The 20,939-nt window shown below is 40.6% G+C and overlaps 1 pseudogene; it reads left to right on the forward strand.

Annotated features, from left to right (window-relative positions):
• The first annotated feature begins 17,893 nt into the window (after positions 1-17,893).
• On the forward strand, positions 17,894-18,913 carry Ftl1-ps3 (ferritin light chain 1, pseudogene 3; annotated as a pseudogene).
• Positions 18,914-20,939: the final 2,026 nt, after the last annotated feature.

Genomic DNA, 20,939 nt, shown 5'->3' on the forward strand with positions numbered 1-20,939 from the left:
ATAGAGGAGGCTGTCAGCTCAAGGCCCCACACTAAACAATGCAAGCCATCTTCCTTTGGTCAGACAGAAAGAATCAAGCAGACAAGAAAATCAAAATTAAGTATTTTTCATCTCATTTATGCTACAGAAGGGAGTGCAGCTTTAGATCTGTCCACAGATATGCCTCTTATCCTATATCCAAAAGTTGAATGTTACAAGTTAACCACTGGCATACATAGTCCTTTACCCACAGTAATAATGGCAATTATGAGGACACCTGAACAAAATAAAACTGATAATGCTCCCGCACATGTATTCAATAAAATGAAACAATTATTTACATATTGCAGTAATGTTACTTGTATACCACACAGTCCCACATAACAAGCAGTTATAGAAAGAGTCAATTGTACCTTATTAAACAAAAGGGAAGAGTAAAACCCCCAGGGACAAATTAAATAATGCATTGTTAATTCTAAATTTTCTTAATGTTGAGCAGCTCTCTGCTCCCAGACCCGGTGAGTGAGAGACCCAACCGCCTGGTCAGGTGGGCACTCCTGAGGCTGCAGAGCAGAAGAGACCACCAACACTGCTCACCCCTGCCCACATCCCTGGCCCAAGAGGAAACTGTATAAGGCCTCTGGGCTCCCGTGGGGGAGGGCCCAGGAGCGGCAGGACTTCTGCGCCTGAGACACCGCCGGATCCTGAAAGAAACAGACCAGATAAACAGTTCTCTGCACCCAAATCCCGTGGGAGGGAGAGCTAAACCTTCAGAGAGGCAGACAAGCCTGGGAAACCAGAAGAGACTGCTCCCTGCACACACATCTCGGACGCCAGAGGAAAAAGCCAAAGACCATCTGGAACCCTGGTGCACTGAAGCTCCCGGAAGGGGCGGCACAGGTCTTCCTGGTTGCTGCCGCTGCAGAGAGCCCCTGGGCAGCACCCCACGAGCGAACCTGAGCCTCGGGACCACAGGTAAGACCAAATTTTCTGCTGCAAGAAAGCTGCCTGGTGAACTCAAGACACAGGCCCACAGGAACAGCTGAAGACCTGTAGAGAGGAAAAACTACACGCCCGAAAGCAGAACACACTGTCCCCATAACTGACGGAAAGAGAGGAAAACAGGTCTACAGCACTCCTGACACACAGGCTTATAGGTCAGTCTACCCACTGTCAGAAATAGCAGAACAAAGTAACACTAGAGATAATCTGATGGCGAGAGGCAAGCGCAGGAACCCAAGCAACAGAAACCAAGACTGCATGCCATCATCGGAGCCCAATTCTCCCACCAAAACAATCATGGAATATCCAAACACACCAGAAAAGCAAGATCTAGTTTCAAAATCATATTTGATCATGATGCTGGAGGACTTCAAGAAAGACATGAACACACTTAGGGAAACACAGGAAATCATTAATAAACAAGTAGAAGCCTACAAAGAGGAATGGCAAAAATCCCTGAAAGAATTCCAGGAAAACACAATCAAACAGATGAAGGAATTAAAAATGGAAATAGAAGCAATCAAGAAAGAACACATGGAAACAACCCTGGATATAGAAAACCAAAAGAAGAGACAAGGAGCTGTAGATACAAGCTTCACCAACAGAATACAAGAAATGGAAGAGAGAATCTCAGGAGCAGAAGATTCCATAGAAATCATTGACTCAACTGTCAAAGATAATGTAAAGCGGAAAAAGCTACTGGTCCAAAACATACAGGAAATCCAGGACTCAATGAGAAGATCAAACCTAAGGATAATAGGTATAGAAGAGAGTGAAGACTCCCAGCTCAAAGGACCAGTAAATATCTTCAACAAAATCATAGAAGAAAACTTCCCTAACCTAAAAAAAGAGATACCCATAGGCATACAAGAAGCCTACAGAACTCCAAATAGATTGGACCAGAAAAGAAACACCTCCCGTCACATAATTGTCAAAACACCAAACGCACAAAATAAAGAAAGAATATTAAAAGCAGTAAGGGAAAAAGGTCAAGTAACATATAAAGGGAGACCTATCAGAATCACACCAGACTTCTCGCCAGAAACTATGAAGGCCAGAAGATCCTGGACTGATGTCATACAGACCCTAAGAGAACACAAATGCCAGCCCAGGTTACTGTATCCAGCAAAACTCTCAATTAACATTGATGGAGAAACCAAGATATTCCATGACAAAACCAAATTTACACAATATCTTTCTACAAATCCAGCACTACAAAGGATAATAAATGGTAAAGCCCAACATAAGGAGGCAAGCTATACCCTAGAAGAAGCAAGAAACTAATCGTCTTGGCAACAAAACAAAGAGAATGAAAGCACACAAACATAACCTTACATCCAAATATGAATATAACGGGAAGCAATAATCACTATTCCTTAATATCTCTCAATATCAATGGCCTCAACTCCCCAATAAAAAGACATAGATTAACAAACTGGATACGCAACGAGGACCCTGCATTCTGCTGCCTACAGGAAACACACCTCAGAGACAAAGACAGACACTACCTCAGAGTGAAAGGCTGGAAAACAACTTTCCAAGCAAATGGTCAGAAGAAGCAAGCTGGAGTAGCCATTCTAATATCAAATAAAATCAATTTCCAACTAAAAGTCATCAAAAAAGATAAGGAAGGACACTTCATATTCATCAAAGGAAAGATCCACCAAGATGAACTCTCAATCCTAAATATCTATGCCCCAAATACAAGGGCACCTACATACGTAAAAGAAACCTTACTAAAGCTCAAAACACACATTGCACCTCACACAATAATAGTGGGAGATTTTAACACCCCACTCTCATCAATGGACAGATCATGGAAACAGAAATTAAACAGTGATGTCGACAGACTAAGAGAAGTCATGAGCCAAATGGACTTAACGGATATTTATAGAACATTCTATCCTAAAGCAAAAGGATATACCTTCTTCTCAGCTCCTCATGGTACTTTCTCCAAAATTGACCATATAATTGGTCAAAAAACGGGCCTCAACAGGTACAAAAAGATAGAAATAATCCCATGCGTGCTATCAGACCACCACGGCCTAAAACTGGTCTTCGATAACAATAAGGGAAGAATGCCCACATATACGTGGAAATTGAACAATGCTCTACTCAATGATAACCTGGTCAAGGAAGAAATAAAGAAAGAAATTAAAAACTTTTTAGAATTTAATGAAAATGAGGATACAACATACTCAAACTTATGGGACACAATGAAAGCTGTGCTAAGAGGAAAACTCATAGCGCTGAGTGCCTGCAGAAAGAAACAGGAAAGAGCATATGTCAGCAGCTTGACAGCACACCTAAAAGCTCTAGAACAAAAAGAAACAAATACACCCAGGAGGAGTAGAAGGCAGGAAATAATCAAACTCAGAGCTGAAATCAACCAAGTAGAAACAAAAAGGGCCATAGAAAGAATCAACAGGACCAAAAGTTGGTTCTTTGAGAAAATCAACAAGATAGATAAACCCTTAGCCAGACTAACGAGAGGACACAGAGAGTGCGTCCAAATTAACAAAATCAGAAATGAAAAGGGAGACATAACTACAGATTCAGAGGAAATTCAAAAAATCATCAGATCTTACTATAAAAACCTATATTCAACAAAATTTGAAAATCTTCAGGAAATGGACAATTTCCTAGACAGATACCAGGTATCAAAGTTAAATCAGGAACAGATAAACCAGTTAAACAACCCCATAACTCCTAAGGAAATAGAAGCAGTCATTAAAGGTCTCCCAACCAAAAAGAGCCCAGGTCCAGATGGGTTTAGTGCAGAATTCTATCAAACCTTCATAGAAGACCTCATACCAATATTATCCAAACTATTCCACAAAATTGAAACAGATGGAGCCCTACCAAATTCCTTCTACGAAGCTACAATTACTCTTATACCTAAACCACACAAAGACACAACAAAGAAAGAGAACTTCAGACCAATTTCCCTTATGAATATCGACGCAAAAATACTCAATAAAATTCTGGCAAACCGAATTCAAGAGCACATCAAAACAATCATCCACCATGATCAAGTAGGCTTCATCCCAGGCATGCAGGGATGGTTTAATATACGGAAAACCATCAACGTGATCCATTATATAAACAAACTGAAAGAACAGAACCACATGATCATTTCATTAGATGCTGAGAAAGCATTTGACAAAATTCAACACCCCTTCATGATAAAAGTCCTGGAAAGAATAGGAATTCAAGGCCCATACCTAAACATAGTAAAAGCCATATACAGCAAACCAGTTGCTAACATTAAACTAAATGGAGAGAAACTTGAAGCAATCCCACTAAGATCAGGGACTAGACAAGGCTGCCCACTCTCTCCCTACTTATTCAATATAGTTCTTGAAGTTCTAGCCAGAGCAATCAGACAACAAAAGGAGATCAAAGGGATACAGATCGGAAAAGAAGAGGTCAAAATATCACTATTTGCAGATGATATGATAGTATATTTAAGTGATCCCAAAAGTTCCACCAGAGAACTACTAAAGCTGATAAACAACTTCAGCAAAGTGGCTGGGTATAAAATTAACTCAAATAAATCAGTTGCCTTCCTCTATACAAAAGAGAAACAAGCCGAGAAAGAAATTAGGGAAACGACACCCTTCATAATAGACCCAAATAATATAAAGTACCTCGGTGTGACTTTAACCAAGCAAGTAAAAGATCTGTACAATAAGAACTTCAAGACACTGAAGAAAGAAATTGAAGAAGACCTCAGAAGATGGAAAGATCTCCCATGCTCATGGATTGGCAGGATTAATATAGTAAAAATGGCCATTTTACCAAAAGCGATCTACAGATTCAATGCAATCCCCATCAAAATACCAATCCAATTCTTCAAAGAGTTAGACAGAACAATCTGCAAATTCATCTGGAATAACAAAAAACCCAGGATAGCTAAAACTATCCTCAACAATAAAAGGACTTCAGGGGGAATCACTATCCCTGAACTCAAGCAGTATTACAGAGCAATAGTGATAAAAACTGCATGGTATTGGTACAGAGACAGACAGATAGACCAATGGAATAGAATTGAAGACCCAGAAATGAACCCACACACCTATGGTCACTTGATTTTTGACAAAGGAGCCAAAACCATCCATTGGAAAAAAGATAGCATTTTCAGCAAATGGTGCTGGTTCAACTGGAGGGCAACATGTAGAAGAATGCAGATCGATCCATGCTTATCACCCTGTACAAAGCTTAAGTCCAAGTGGATCAAGGACCTCCACATCAAACCAGACACGCTCAAACTAATAGAAGAAAAACTAGGGAAGCATCTGGAACACATGGGCACTGGAAAAAATTTCCTGAACAGAACACCAATGGCTTATGCTCTAAGATCAAGAATTGACAAATGGGATCTCATAAAACTGCAAAGCTTCTGTAAGGCAAAGGACACTGTGGTTAGGACAAAACGGCAACCAACAGATTGGGAAAAGATCTTTACCAACCCTACAACAGATAGAGGCCTTATATCCAAAATATACAAAGAACTCAAGAAGTTAGACCGCAGGGAAACAAATAACCCTATTAAAAAATGGGGTTCAGAGCTAAACAAAGAATTCACAGCTGAGGAATGCCGAATGGCTGAGAAACACCTAAAGAAATGTTCAACATCTTTAGTCATAAGGGAAATGCAAATCAAAACAACCCTGAGATTTCACCTCACACCAGTGCGATTGGCTAAGATCAAAAACTCAGGTGACAGCAGATGCTGGCGAGGATGTGGAGAAAGAGGAACACTCCTCCATTGTTGGTGGGATTGCAGACTGGTAAAACCATTCTGGAAATCAGTCTGGAGGTTCCTCAGAAAATTGGACATTGAACTGCCTGAGGATCCAGCTATACCTCTCTTGGGCATATACCCAAAAGATGCCTCAACATATAAAAGAGACACGTGCTCCACTATGTTCATTGCAGCCTTATTTATAATAGCCAGAAGCTGGAAAGAACCCAGATGCCCTTCAACAGAGGAATGGATACAGAAAATGTGGTACATCTACACAATGGAATATTACTCAGCTATCAAAAACAACGAGTTTATGAAATTCGTAGGCAAATGGTTGGAACTGGAAAATATCATCCTGAATGAACTAACCCAATCACAGAAAGACATACATGGTATGCACTCATTGATAAGTGGCTATTAGCCCAAATGCTTGAATTACCCTAGATCCCTAGAACAAACGAAACTCAAGACGGATGATCAAAATGTGAATGCTTCACTCCTTCTTTAAATGAGGAAAAAGAATACCCTTGGCTGGGAAGGGAGAGGCAAAGATTAAAACAGAGACTGAAGGAACACCCATTCAGAGCCTGTCCCACATTTGGCCCATACATATACAGCCACCCAATTGGACTAGATGGATGAAGCAAAGAAGTGCAGACCGACAGGAGCCGGATGTAGATCGCTCCTGAGAGACACAGCCAGAATACAGCAAATACAGAGGCGAATGCCAGCAGCAAACCACTGAACTGAGAATAGGTCCCCTATTGAAGGAATCAGAGAAAGAACTGGAAGAGCTTGAAGGGGCTCGAGACCCCAAAAGTACAACAATGCCAAGCAACCAGAGCCTCCAGGGACTAAGCCACTACCTAAAGACTATACATGGACTGACCCTGGACTCTGACCCCATAGGTAGCAATGAATATACTAGTAAGAGCACCAGTGGAAGGGGAAGCCCTGGGTCCTGCTAAGACTGAACCCCCAGTGAACTAGTCTATGGGGGGAGGGCGGCAATGGTGGGAGGGTTGCGAGGGGAACACCCATAAGGAAGGGGAGGGGGGAGGGGGATGTTTGCCCGGAAACCGGGAAAGGGAATAACACTCGAAATGTATATAAGAAATACTCAAGTTAATAAAAAAAAAAATAAATGAAAAAGAAAAAAAAATTTTTTCTTAATGTTGGTGAAAAGGGAACATGGCATCTGAGAGACACTGGGTTATTGAAAAAAACTAAGGAGCTAGGCCATATTATATATATATATATATATATATATATATTTGACATTAGAATGGAAACCCGAAATAGTTTTAAGATAGGACATAGTTATGCTTATGTATAACTATGAGAAAATAAGATTACCAACAAAACTTTTAGATCTGACCAGTGAAAACCTCTTATTAGCTGAAATGTGAAAGTTTTTCTCAAAGCAAATAAACTTGGGTGATTCACTCTCACAGACTGTCTTAATTACTGATTTCTCCAAAATATGCATGCACATCAACTTCCTAAGGGCCCAAATAATTGATCACACAGAGGCTGGATAAAACATAGACTTGACAGACAACACATAGTCTGAATAAAAATAGAGACTAGGCACCAAATCCTATAGCCATTTTTTTTCAGATTAACCATATTTTCCCTTGGGCCCCAAACAGGAATTCTTTGCCCCAATTGAGCATGAAGCAATAAGAAGACTGTAGTCCTGACCCCTTAAGTTGGGATGGACGGTTGGTTGTTGAATGTGTTGTGGTTATTATCACCTAGTGTGGTAGGATTAGATTATTGTATATATTTGAGGTTGTCTTTTTATTGTATACCAATAAGAATTTATGGATGTTTTATTTTTATTGTACATCGATAGAAATTTAAGGTTGTTTTATTTTAATTATTGTATATTAATGGAAATGTATGGTTCTTTTGTTTAAATTATCGCATACTGATAAAAATGTAAGGCTGTTTTGGTTGAATTATTATATAATAGAAACTTAAGGTTATTTTGTTACACTATATTGTACATAAGCTGTTTATTTAAAGTATGATGTAAAGTTCTAGTTTTAGAGTTCTTAAAATTATTTTTATTATATGTAATTGTTAATATTAGGGTAAAAGACAATTTTTAAACAAAAATGGGGATAGAGAGTAGAAGTTTCTGGTTTTCTTTTGTGATGCAGACGCACATGGTGTTTTGCTGAGGCAAGAGCTGTGAGAAGGTATGTGATGTTTGGAGAGAGTATAAATAGAACTCAATGGACAGTGAGTAGGTGCTTGCGTAGCTGTCTGTGTGGCTCTTCATTGGTCTTGCTTCTTTGCTGATCTTCACTTCATTGAGAGCAGCACAGTAGAGAAAGCACAGCTTTCCTGCTGGTCCTGGTCACTCGTGCTAACTCGTGCCAATTCAGCAAAGACCTAGCAGTTTCTGCTGGATCATGCCGCCACTGTTGATTCATGTTTGGTGATAATTTTGAACTGCATTGTTCATATCCTGACAAACAGAGTTTTGAATCACCCCCAAAGAACTACTTCTAAATAGGTCTATATCGCTTTGTCCTATTCACCACCTTTTTTCCTTTGGATGGTAGGCTAGAAGGAAGAAAGGGGGGTCAAAGCCTTTGAGAACCCTTATTAATTTAGATTTTGTTTTGTAGGTTTTGAAAAACCTAAGCCTATAGTAATATCCTTTAATGTGTTTAGAAATATATTTAAAGTCATTCTAATAACTGTTGCAATGAATTGCAAGGTTGAACTTCATTTGGCCTCCTGTTTTGTTTGCCCAGTACAGTTTAGAGCAGATAACTAGAAACAGACATAGATTGTTTAGCTCAGCCATATGCAGTAGGTACTAGCTCTCAAACCTATCAAAGATCTGCTGAATAATGCACTAAATGTTTAAACTTACTATAACAGAGACTCCCAAATCCTAAGGTGACATCCCCAAGGTCTCCAAGAAGATATGGGCACAGTGATAACTCTGCATGGATTGCAGTATGCCAGCCACTAGGCAAGACCGCTCTAATGTCTGCCTGCCAGGATCCAAAGGACACCAGAGAGTTAATTGTCTCATGATACCTAAGACAAGGTGAGAGCATCTCTCTCATGCCCCTCCTCCACAGAAAAAAAAAGCCTCTCATCTTCTGGGCTTGATGGCCAGACTGCCTCTGCCTGGGTTGTGATGGAAACCACAGGAACCTGGAAGAAATGGGAGAAATGCCAGGTAGCAGACTATGGACTAGTCCCTATCATTTTAATTAATACATGACATCTAGATTATATTTTAGCCTTCTCAGTTCTCTGAATCACACTGGCAGCTAAGCTAATCGTAGCTTGACAGCTAGAGAACAATAGTCAACTAGCTTTTTACCCCCAAGCTAATCTACCACCATGTTAGTTCATTAGTCAATTCATGAACAAGTTAAAACTACCAGATCTCTTATTAGAAAAGCAAATAGGTTTGTCTTGCTCACAGACTTCATGAGAAAAGATGAACAGGTTTCAGATATAAATTTTTGCTATTCTTTATCTAAAGGGACTCACTTTGCAGTGACTGCTCCCAATGATCAACTGCCTATTTCTCTTGGTCAATAATTGGATAGGAAAAGGATGTAAAAATTATATAGGGCCTGAGAATATGAGAGCTTAAGTTATGAGGATCTAAGAAACTGTTTTAGGGTCTGAGAAAAGTTTTGACGTTGGTAAATGCAAGTAGTAAAGGTTGGAGAATGTGAAAACCTTCAATGGTGATAGGAAAGTGATTTAAGGTACATAAAAGAAATGAAAAATGCTTCAGATTTCTTCCCCTCACTATGACACTGTTATATTAGGGTATTGGAAGTTCAGAGTTCTAACATTAAATCAATCAAGTTCTGATAAATTATTAGCCTAGTTCTGATAAAATATTCCATTATACAATCCACTATCACAGTAACAGATTCAATGTTGTAAGTTTCCTTTGGTTGTCTTTTAAGTGTAGACTTAAAGACTTATAGATGATTCTCATTATGTTAAATTTATATACATACACTTCTGGATAGAGGGAAGAAGTCCCTCTTGCCCCTTCTGCTCCACAGAAGGCTTTTGTCTTCCCTGAACTCACTTAAAGATTGTTCATGCTTAACAAATTTCTTTCTTTTTGTAAACTTAAAAAAATTCTTGTTGACTATGTCCTTTGCTTTACAGAAGTGTTTCAGTTTCATGAGGTCCCGCTTATCAATTCTTGATCTTAAAGCCTGAGCCATTGGAGTTCAACTTAAGAAATTTACACTTCCCACCCCTGCCCCAATGAGTTCAAGGTTCTTTCCCACTTTCTGTTCTATTAGAGTCAGTGTATCTGATTTGATGTTGAAGTTCTTGATCCTCTTGGACTTGAATATTGTGCAAGGTGACAAATATGGATCTATTTTCATTTTTCTACATAACCAGCTGCCGGTTAGGCCAGCACCATTTATTAAAGATGCTTTCTTTTTATTTGCATTGTATATTTTTGTTAAAGATAAAGTGGGTTCATTTCTGGATCTTCTATTCCAGTTGATCAACCTATCTGTCTCTGTAACAATAGCATGTTGTTTTACTAATAGTGCTCTGCAGTATTGCTTACGGTCAGGGACAGTGATCCCCCAGAAGTTCTTTTATTGTTAAGAATTGTTTTTGTTATTATCTTAGGGTTTTTTTTCTTATTTTTTAATCTTTTTTTTAATTTTTTTTATTTATTCATTTATTATATATAAGTACACTGTAGCTGTCTTCAGATACGCCAGAAGAGGGCATCAGATCTCTTTACAGATGGTTGTGAGCCACCATGTGGTTGCTGGGAATTGAACTCATGACCTCTGGAAGAGCAGTCGGGTGCTCTTAACCGCTGAGCCATCTCTCCAGCCCTATTTTTTAATCTTTATTAAATTATTTCTTATTTACATTTCAATTGTTATTCTCCTTCCCAGTTTCTGGGTCAACATCCCCTCCCCTTGTATATGGGCTTCCCCTCCCCATCGTCCCCCCATTACTGCCTTCCGCCAACAATCACGTTCACTGGGGGTTCAGTCTTGGCAGGACCAAGGGCTTCCCCTTCCACTGGTGCTCTTACTAGGCTATTCATTGCTACCTATGAGGTTGGAGCCCAGGGTCAGTCCATGTATAGTCTTTGGGTAGTGGCTTAGTCCCTGTAAGCTCTGGTTGGTTGGCATTATTGTTCGTATGGGGTTGCAAGCCCCTTCAAGCTCTTTCAGTCCTTCCTAAGATTCCTTCAACGGGGGTCCTGTTCTCAGTTCAATGGTTTAATGATAGCATTCCCCTATGTATTTGCTGTATTCTGGCTGTGTCTCTCAGGAGAGATCTACATCTGGTTCCTGTCAGCCTGCACTTCTTTGCTTCTTATCTAGTTTGGTGTCTGTATATGTATGGGCCACATGTGGAGCAGGCTCTGAATGGGTGTTCCTTCTGCCTCTGTTCTAAACTTTGCCTCCCTATTCTCTCCCATGGTATTCTTGTTCCCCTTTTAAAGGAGGAGTGAAGCATTCGCATTTTGGTCATCCTTCTTGAGTTTCATGTGTTCTGTGCATCCAGGGTAATTCGAGCATTTGGGCTAGTATTGACTTATCAGTGAGTGCATACCATGTGCGTTTTTCTGTGATTGGGTTACCACACTTAGGATGATATTTTCCAGTACCACCCATTTGCCTATGAATTTCATAAAGTCATTGTTTTTGATAGCTGGGTATTATTCTGTTGTGTAGATGTACCACATTTTCTGTATCCATTCCTCTGTTGAAGGGCATCTGGGTTCTTTCCAGCTTCTGGCTATTATAAATAAGGCTGCTATGAACATAGTGGAGCATGTGTCTTTGTTATATGTTGGGGCATCTTTTGGGTATATGCCCAAGAGTGGTATAGCTGGGTTCTCAGGTAGTTCAATGTCCAATTTTCTGAGGATCCTCCAGACTGATTTCCAGAATGGTTGTACCAGTCTGCAATCCCACCAACAATGGAGGAGTGTTCCTCTTTCTCCACATCCTTGCCAGCATCTGCTGTCACCTGAGTTTTTGATCTTAGAGATTCCCACTGGTGTGAGGTGAAATCTCAGGGTTGTTTTGATTTGCAATTCCCTTATGACTAAAGATGTTGAACATTTCTTTAGGTGTTTCTCAGCCATTCGGCATTCCTCAGCTGTGAATTCTTGTTTAGCTCTGAACCCCATTTTTTAATAGGGTTATTTGTCTCCCTGCGGTCTAACTTCTTAAGTGCTGTTGTAAAAATATAAAAATAACATTTTATTTTTACCCTGCTAGGTCCACGCCACGGTGTCCCAAGATATATCTTGGCGGAAACACATCCCAGCCACACACTTTCCTACACCCAAACCCTTACATAAATGAACACACAACACAATAATCTTTGACCCAATTGGTAGGATATAATTGTCCACTTAAACATATAAAGCCCGGTACTATCCATCCCTTGAGAACATTAATAACAACCTGTAAATACACAGAACAGAATCTTAACATCACCTGCCATCTTGTCCTGCCACGCCTTCTCTCCTCTCCCTCCCACCCCCATCTCTTCCTCTCTCCCCTAGTCTCCTCCTCTTCCTTCAAACTTCTCTCCTGCCCACCCTTCCTTCTCCTCCAATGACAGGCCTCCTTCTATCCTGTACCTGCCCCTCACCTATACTTTACAAATTCAATGGAGAAGTGCTTCTGGTGAAGTCACCTGAATCCTGAGTACGAGAATAGACAGCTGTCCTTGGGACAGTAAAATTAACATCAAAATACAATAACATTAGGACAAACCACAACACTTGATTTCTTTGTATATTTTGGATATAAGCGCTCTATCAGTTGTAGGATTGGTAAAGATCTTTTCCCAATCTGTTGGTTGCTGTTTTGTCCTAACCGCAGTGTCCTTTGCCTTACAGAAGCTTTGCAGTTTTATGAGATCCCATTTGTCGATTCTTGATCTTAGAGCATAAGCCATTGGTGTTTTGTTCAGGAAATTTTCTCCAGTGCCCATGCTTCGAGGTGCTTCCCCACTTTTTCTTCTATTAGTTTGAGTTTATCTGGTTTGATGTGGAAGTCCTTGATCCACTTGGACTTAAGCTTTGTACAGGGTGGTAAGCATGGATCGAACTGCATTCTTCTACATGCTGACCTCCAGTTGAACCAGCACCATTTGCTGAAAATGCTATCTTCTTTCTATTGGATGGTTTTGGCTCCTTTGTCAAAAATCAAGTGACCACAGGTGTGTGGGTTCGTTTCTGGGTCTTCAATTCTATTTCATTGGTCTATCTGTCTGTCTCTGTACCAATACCATGCAGTTTTTATCACTATTGCTCTGTAATACTGCTTGAGTTCAGGGATAGTGATTCCCCCGGAAGTCCTTCTATTGTTGAGGATAGTTTTAGGTGTCCTAGGTTTTTTGTTATTCCAGATGAATTTGCAAATTGTTCTATCTAACTCTCTGAAGAATTGGATTGGTATTTTGATGGGGATTGCATTGAATCTGTAGATCGCTTTTGGTAAAATGACCATTTTTACTATATTAATCCTGCCAATCCATGAGCATGGGAGATCTTTCCATCTTCTGAGGTCTTCTTCAATTTCTTTCCTCAGTGTCTTGAAGTTCTTATTGTACAGATCTTTTACTTGCTTGGTTAAAGTCACACCAAGGTATTTTATATTATTTGGGACTATTATGAAGGGTGTCATTTCCCTAATTTCTTTCTCGGCTTGTTTCTCTTTTGTGTAGAGGAAGGCTACTGATTTATTTGAGTTAATTTTATACCCAGCCACTTTGCTGAAGGTGTTTATCAGGTTTAGTAGTTCTCTGGTGGAACTTTTGGGATCACTTAAATATACTATCATATCATCTGCAAATAGTGATATTTTGACTTCTTCTTTTCCAATCTGTATCCACTTGATCTGCTTTTGTTGTCTGATTGCTCTGGCTAGAACTTCAAGAACTATATTGAATAAGTAGGGAGAGAGTGGGCAGCCTTGTCTAGTCCCTGATTTTAGTGGGATTGCTTCAAGTATCTCTCCATTTAGTTTAATGTTAGCTACTGGTTTGCTGTATATGGCTTTTACTATGTTTAGGTATGGGCCTTGAATTCTTATTCTTTCCAGGACTTTTATCATGAAGGGGTGTTGAATTTTGTCAAATGCTTTCTCAGCATCTAATAAAATGATCATGTGGTTTTGTTCTTTCAGTTTGTTTATATAATGGATTACATTGATGGTTTTCTGTATATTAAACCATCCCTGCATGCCTGGATGAAGCCTACTTGATCATGGTGGATGATTGTTTTGATAGGCTCTTGGATTCGGTTTGCCAGAATTTTATTGAGTATTTTTGCGTTAATATTCATAAGGGAAATTGGTCTGAAGTTCTCTTTCTTTATTGGGTCTTTGTGTGGTTTAGGTATAAGAGTAATTGTGGCTTCATAGAAGGAATTCAGTAGTGCTCCATCTATTTCAATTTTGTGGAATAGTTTGCATAGTATTGGTATGAGGTCTTCTATGAAGGTGTGATAGAATTCTGCACTGAAACCCGTCTGAACCTGGGCTCTTTTCGGTTGGAAGACCTTTAATGACTGCTTCTATTTCGTTAGGAGTTATGGAGTTGTTTAAATGGTTTATCTGTTCCTGATTTAACTTCGGTACATGGTATCTGTCTAGGAAATTGTCCATTTCCTGCAGATTTTCAAGTTTCATTGAATATAGGCTCTTGTAGTAGGATCTGGTGATTTTTTGAATTTCAAAAAAATTTGAATTTTTTGAACTGCTTCTGTAGTTATGTCTCCCTTTTCATTTCTGATTTTGTTAATTTGGACACACTCTCTGTGTCCCCTCGATAGTCTGGCTAAGGGTTTATCTATCTTGTTGACTTTCTCAAAGAACCAACTTTTGGTTCTGTTGATTCTTTCTATGGTCCTTTTTGTTTCTACTTGGTTGATTTCAGCTCTGAGTTTGATTATTTCCTGCCTTCTACTCCTCCTGGGTGTATTTGCTTCTTTTTGTTCTAGAGCTTTTAGCTGTGCTGTCATGCTGCTGATATATGCTCTCTCCTGTTTCTTTCTGCAGGCACTCAGAGCTATGAGTTTTCCTCTTAGCACAGCTTTCATTGTGTCCCATAAGTTGGGGTATGTTGTACCTTCATTTTCATTAAATTCTAAGAAGTCTTTAATTTCTTTCTTGATTTCTTCCTTGACCAGGTTATCACTGAGTAGAGCATTGTTCAACTTCCATGTATATGTGGGTGTTCTTCCCTTATTGTTATTGAAGACCAGCTTTAGGCCGTGGTGGTCTGATAGGACGCATGGGATTATTTCTATCTTTCTGTATCTGTTGAGGTCTGTTTTATGGCCAAATATATGGTCAATTGTGGAGAAAGTACCATGAGGTAGTGAGAAGAAAGTATATCCTTTTGTTTTAGGATAGAATGTTCTATAAATATCTGTTAAGTCCATTTGGTTCATGATTTCTCTGAATCTGTCTATGTCTCTGTTTAATTTTTTTCCATGATCTGTCCATTGATGAGAGTGGGGTGTTGAAATCTCCCACTATTATTGTGTGAGGTGCAATGTGTGCTTTGAGCTTTAGTAAGGTTTCTTTTACGTATGTAGGTGCCCTTGTATTTGGAGCATATATATTTAGGATTGAGAGTTCTTCTTGGTGGGTTTTTCCTTTGATGAATATGAAGTGTCCTTCCTTATCTTTTTTTATGACTTTTAGTTGAACATCAATTTTATTTGATGTTAGAATGGCTACTCCAGCTTGCTTATTCAGACCATTTGCTTGGAAAGTTGTTTTCCAGCCTTTTACTCTGAGGTAGTGTCTGTCTTTGTCTCTGAGGTGTGTTTCCTGTAGGCAGGCAGAATGCAGGGTCCTCATTGCGTATCCAGTTTGTTAATCTATGTCTTTTTATTGGTGAGTTGAGACCATTGATGTTGAGAGATATTAAGGAATAGTGATTATTGCTTCCTGTTATATTCATATTTGGATGTGAGGTTATGTTTGTGTGCTTTTCGTCTCTTTGTTTTGTTGCCAAGACAATTAGTTTCTTGCTTTTTCTAGGTTGTAGCTTGCCTCCTTATGTTGGACTTTACCATTTATTATCCTTTTTAGTGCTGGATTTGTAGAAAGATATTGTGTAGATTTGATTTTGTCATGGAATATCTTGGTTTCTCCATCTATGTTAATTGAGAGTTTTGCAGGATACAGTAACCTGGGCTGGCATTTGTGTTCTCTTGGGGTCTGTATGACATCTGTCCAGGATCTTCTGGCTTTCATAGTCTCTGGTGAGAAGTCTGGTGTAAATCTTATAGGTCTGCCTTTATATGTTACTTGACCTTTTTCCCTTGCTGCTTTTAATATGCTTTCTTTATTTTGTGCATTTGGTGTTTTGAGTATTATGTGATGCGAGGATTTTCTTTTCTGGTCCAATCTATTTGGAGTTCTGTAGGCTTCTTGTATGCTTATGGGCATCTCTTTCTTTAGGTTAGGGCAGTTTTCTTCTATGATTTTGTTGAAGATATTTACTGTTCATTTGAGCTGGGAGTCTTCACTCTCTTCTATACCTATTATCCTTAGGTTTGATCTTCTCATTGAGTGCTGGATTTCCTGTATGTTTTGGACCAATAGCTTTTTCCATTTTACATTTTCTTTGACTGTTGTGTTGATGATTTCTATGGAATCTTCTGCTCCTGAGATTCTCTCTCTCTTCTATTCTGTTTGTGATGCTTGTATCTACGGCTCCTTGTCTCTTCCTTTGGTTTCTATATCCAGGGTTGTTTCCCTGTGTCCTTTATTTATTGTTTCTATTTCCATTTTTAATTCCTTCACAAAGAATTGTGTTTTCCTCGAATTCTTTCAGGGATTTTTGTGATTCCTCTCTATAGGCTTCTACTTCTTTATTTATGTTTTCCTGCGTTTCTCTAAGGGAGTTCTTCATGTCTTTCTTGAAGTCCTCTAGCATCATGATCAAATGTGATTTTAAATCTAGATCTTGCTTTTCTGGTGTGTTTGGATATTCAGTGTTTGCTTTGGTGGGAGAATTGGGCTCCGATGACACCATGTAGTCTTGGTTTCTGTTGCTTGGGTTCCTGCGTTTGCCTCTCACCATCAGGTTGTCTCTGGTGTTACCTTGTTCTGCTATTTCTGACAGTGGCTAGACTTTCCTATAGTCCTGTGTGTTGACCTGTTTTCCTGTTTTCTTTCAGCCAGTTATGGGAACAGAGTGTTCTGCTTTCAGGCGTGTAGTCTTTCCTGTCTACTGGTCTTCAGCTGTTCCTGTGGGCCTGTGTCCTCGGTCCACCAGGCAGGTCACTTGAAGCAGAAAAGTTGGTCTTACCTGTGATCCTGTGGCTCAAGTTGCTCCTGGGGTTCTGCTTTTGAGCTCTCAGTGAGGGCTGCAACCAGGAGGGCCTGTGCCATCTTTTCTCGGAGCCCCTGTGCACTGGGGTCCCAGATGGCGTTAGGTGTTTTCCTCTGGAGTCATAAATGTGGCCAGAGTGTAGTCTCTTCTGGCTTCCCAGGCGTGTCTGCCCCTCTGAAGGTTTAGCTCTCCCTCCCACGGGATTTGGGTGCAGAGAACTGTTGACCGGTTCCCTTCAGGTCTGGTCAGTGTCTGGACTGCGGGGGATCTGCCGTTCGAGTTCCCCTATCTTCCAGTTCCCAGAGGCCGTAAACAGTTTCCTCTTGGGTCAGGGATGTGGGCAGGTGAGGGCAGTCTTGGTGGTCTCTCCCACTCTGCAGTCTCAAGAGTGCCCACCTCTCCGGTCGGTGAGCTCTCTCTCCCATAGGGTTTGGGAGCAGTGACTAGTTAGGGTTTTATTGCTGTGAACAGACATCATGACCAAGGCAACTCTTATAAGGACAACATTTGATTGGGGCTAGCTTACAGGTTCAGAGGTTCAGTCCATTATCTTCAAGGTGGAAACATAGCAGCATCCAGGCAGGCATGGTACAAGAGGAGCTGAGAGCAGGGCTTTGGAGGATCTGTATCTTGCTTCAACAGTGTTTGGACAGAACAGACCCGGGGACTCCCACTTTATTCACTTCCAGCTGCCTTACAAGTCTCTCCAGTCGCAGCCTCTGGGACCATCTCCTTGCCACCTTCAGCTCCTAGGACCAGCCAGCCCCATCTTAGCAGTTAGCTCCATACTCTGGATCAGCCATGACCTCTCAGATTCGTCAGAATTATTCCATCGAAGTGGAAGCTGCCACGAACCACCTGGTCAACTTGCACCTGCGGGCCTCCTACATCTACCTCTCTCCAGGCTTCTTTTTTGATCGGGATGACATGGCTTTGGAGGGCATAGGCCACTTCTTCGAGAATTGGCCGAGGAGAAGCGCAAGGACGCTAAGCATCAACTCAAGTTACAGAATGAACGTGGGGGCCGTGAACTCTTCCAGGATGTGCAGAAGCCATCTCAAGATGAATGGGATAAAACCCTGGAGGCCATGGAAGCTGCCTTGGCCCTGGAGAAGAACCTGAATCAGGCCCTCTTAGATCTGCATGCCCTGGGCTCTGCCCACACAGACTGTCACCTCTGTGACTTCTTGGAAAGCCACTTCCTGGATAAGGAGGATGCCTGAATATAAGGAACATCTTTACATCTTCAGTGTTGAGGCCATATTGTAAGAGAAAAATAATTTTCTTTAAATCAAATTCATTCTAGTTTCTCAGGATGTGTCCACTGCTATAAAGAGCTGTTTGAGGGGGTTTATGGTGGTTTAAATACGCTTGACCCAGTGAGTGGCACTATTAGGAGGTGTGGCCTTGTTGTAGGAACTGTGTTACTGTGGGGGTGGGCTTTGAGACCACCTTCCTAGCTGCCTAGAAGAGCAGTCTTCTGTTTGCCTTTGAAACAAGATAACGAACTCTGAGCTTTTCCAGCACCAAGCCCTGCCTGGGTGCTGCCCTGCTTCCCACCTTGATGATAATGGACTGACCCTCTGAACCTGTAAGCCAGCCCCAATTAAATGTCATTTATAAGAGTTGCCTTGGTCATGGTGTCCCTAGACACAGTCTCTCCAAAAAAGTAGGAGGGAAGAGCTCTGGCTCCCCCCAAAAACACTACTATCTTCTGGGGATACCTTTAGTGTTCACCATGAGTTGAATGTCACTATCTCCATTAAAAAATTGGCTCCCTACCAGTGGAAGGGGAAGCCCTGGGTCCTGCTAAGACTGAACCCCCAGTGAACTAGTCTATGGGGGGAGGGCGGCAATGGGGGGAGGGTTGGGAGGGGAACACCCATAAGGAAGGGGAGGGGGGAGGGGGATGTTTGCCCGGAAACCGGGAAAGGGAATAACACTCGAAATGTATATAAGAAATACTCAAGTTAATAAAAAAAAAAGAGATTTCATCTTAAATAAATATTTCAGCATATTTGATAAAAAAAAATTGGCTCCCCTGTAATCTGGTTTGTGTGTCTCTCACCTCAAACAGATACTTAGTTGTCACTGTGAGTTGGTATCACCTTCTCTAACAGCTATCCCTTAGATAACACCCTTGAGGCCTCATCTTTAGCCTCAAGTATCAGGTGTAACCAATATATCCCATCTTTGATACTGCCCTGTATCTCCTTAACAATTCTCCCTTCCAAATATTAAACAGGCTTGACTTGGCCCAGTTGTCATCATGTTTAGGACTGTGTGGCTGGAGACTTGTTCTTTATAGAACAAGTTCTTTATAGAATTCCTCTTCTATATGGCATAGAAGTCACTTAGGATTTTTAATTCTGCATCCAGAGACTAGGGAAAGGAGAAAGTGGGCCTTTACATCATCAATCCCACTAAATTTGGTAGGTCCCATGTTGAACCATGGGAAGAGATTCAGACATAGAGTTAAGGTCTGGAATCCATAAATAAATAAATAAATAAATAAATAGGCAGCCAACAGATGGTATCACGTAAACCAACCCAGGAAAGAAAAGTAATCTTAGACTATCCCCAGAGTAAGTGATTTCTGAAGTCCTCTTGATAGTATGGACAATGAAATTGTCCCATTTCCAGTAAATAGTGATACCTTGGTCAGGAACATAGTCCTTTAAGGATAATCTCGGAATAACCTAAAGAACATTCTGGAGCTTGGTGTAACTAAAAGTGGACAGCCTGACCATTTCCAAAACTTCGCATTAAACATCCTGACACAGGACAAATGGAGTTCTTGCCAGTAGCATTGGGAGCCATCAACAGGAAAAAAGCAAGGAGCCTGGCTCCTATGGAGGAATGTGCTGATCCCAAAGCTATTTCATACAACAGGAAAAGAGTCCTAACCTTGAATTTAGGGGAAAAATGGAGATCTTTGCCCTCACAATCAAATTAAGAAAGGAATTAAGAGAGGAAGCATATGGGGCTAGAGAGATGCCTCAACGGTTAAGAGTACTGACTGCTCTTCCAGAGGTCCTGAGTTCAATTCCCAGCAACCACATGGATCTGTAATGGGATCGGTACAATGTTCTCATATACATTAAATAAAGAAACCTTTAAAAAGAGAGTGGGAGTGGGGGAAGCATACATAAATAGGCACTTGTAAAAGCAGAGTTTATCCAGGGAGGGAGGGAGTGGATTGATGGGTAGGCCGGGGAGCACCCTCACAGAGGTGGAGTGGGAGGATGGGATAGTGGCTTTCCAGAGGAAAACTGGGACGGAGGATAATATTTGAAATGAAGATAAAGAAAATAATAGAAGAAAAAACAGAGCTTATAGAAAAGTGGAGGGCTAAAGGCCAAGGAAGGGTAGGATGAAGGGGACTAAGAGAGAGAACATTCTTGGCATTGGCACCTGAAAGTTCACCCTGAAGAAAATGTAAAGTGGGGAGCATCCACTGAGAAATACAGGTGAGTAGTAGAGATGTTCCTGTTACATTTTACATCCAACAGCGCTTGGAAATGAAAGGAAGTCTGATAAAATTATAAATGGTGGAAAGAGAAAGAGAAAATAGAAAATAAAAAGTTAAAGCCAGGAGGGTTTATTTTTTCTTTACACTGAAAGCTGTCAAGCCCCATTCCCCTTGGTCTTCAAGTCTTAATACAGTTGTCCTGGCCTGGGAAGGCAGTTTTCTAGTGTGCCTATGTTTGGGGCTTTCATGCTTAAGAAAAGCAACCTATGAAAAGGAGGGAAGATAAAGAAAAGATAGATTTTTTTTCCATTAGTGCAAGGCAGAGTGGCATCCAAGGAGGTCAGAGTCAACCTCTATTCATGGGAGAGGACAATG

Source organism: Rattus norvegicus, chromosome 18 (assembly GCF_036323735.1).
Source record: "Rattus norvegicus strain BN/NHsdMcwi chromosome 18, GRCr8, whole genome shotgun sequence".
In the NCBI taxonomy this organism is placed as follows: Eukaryota; Metazoa; Chordata; class Mammalia; order Rodentia; family Muridae; genus Rattus; species Rattus norvegicus.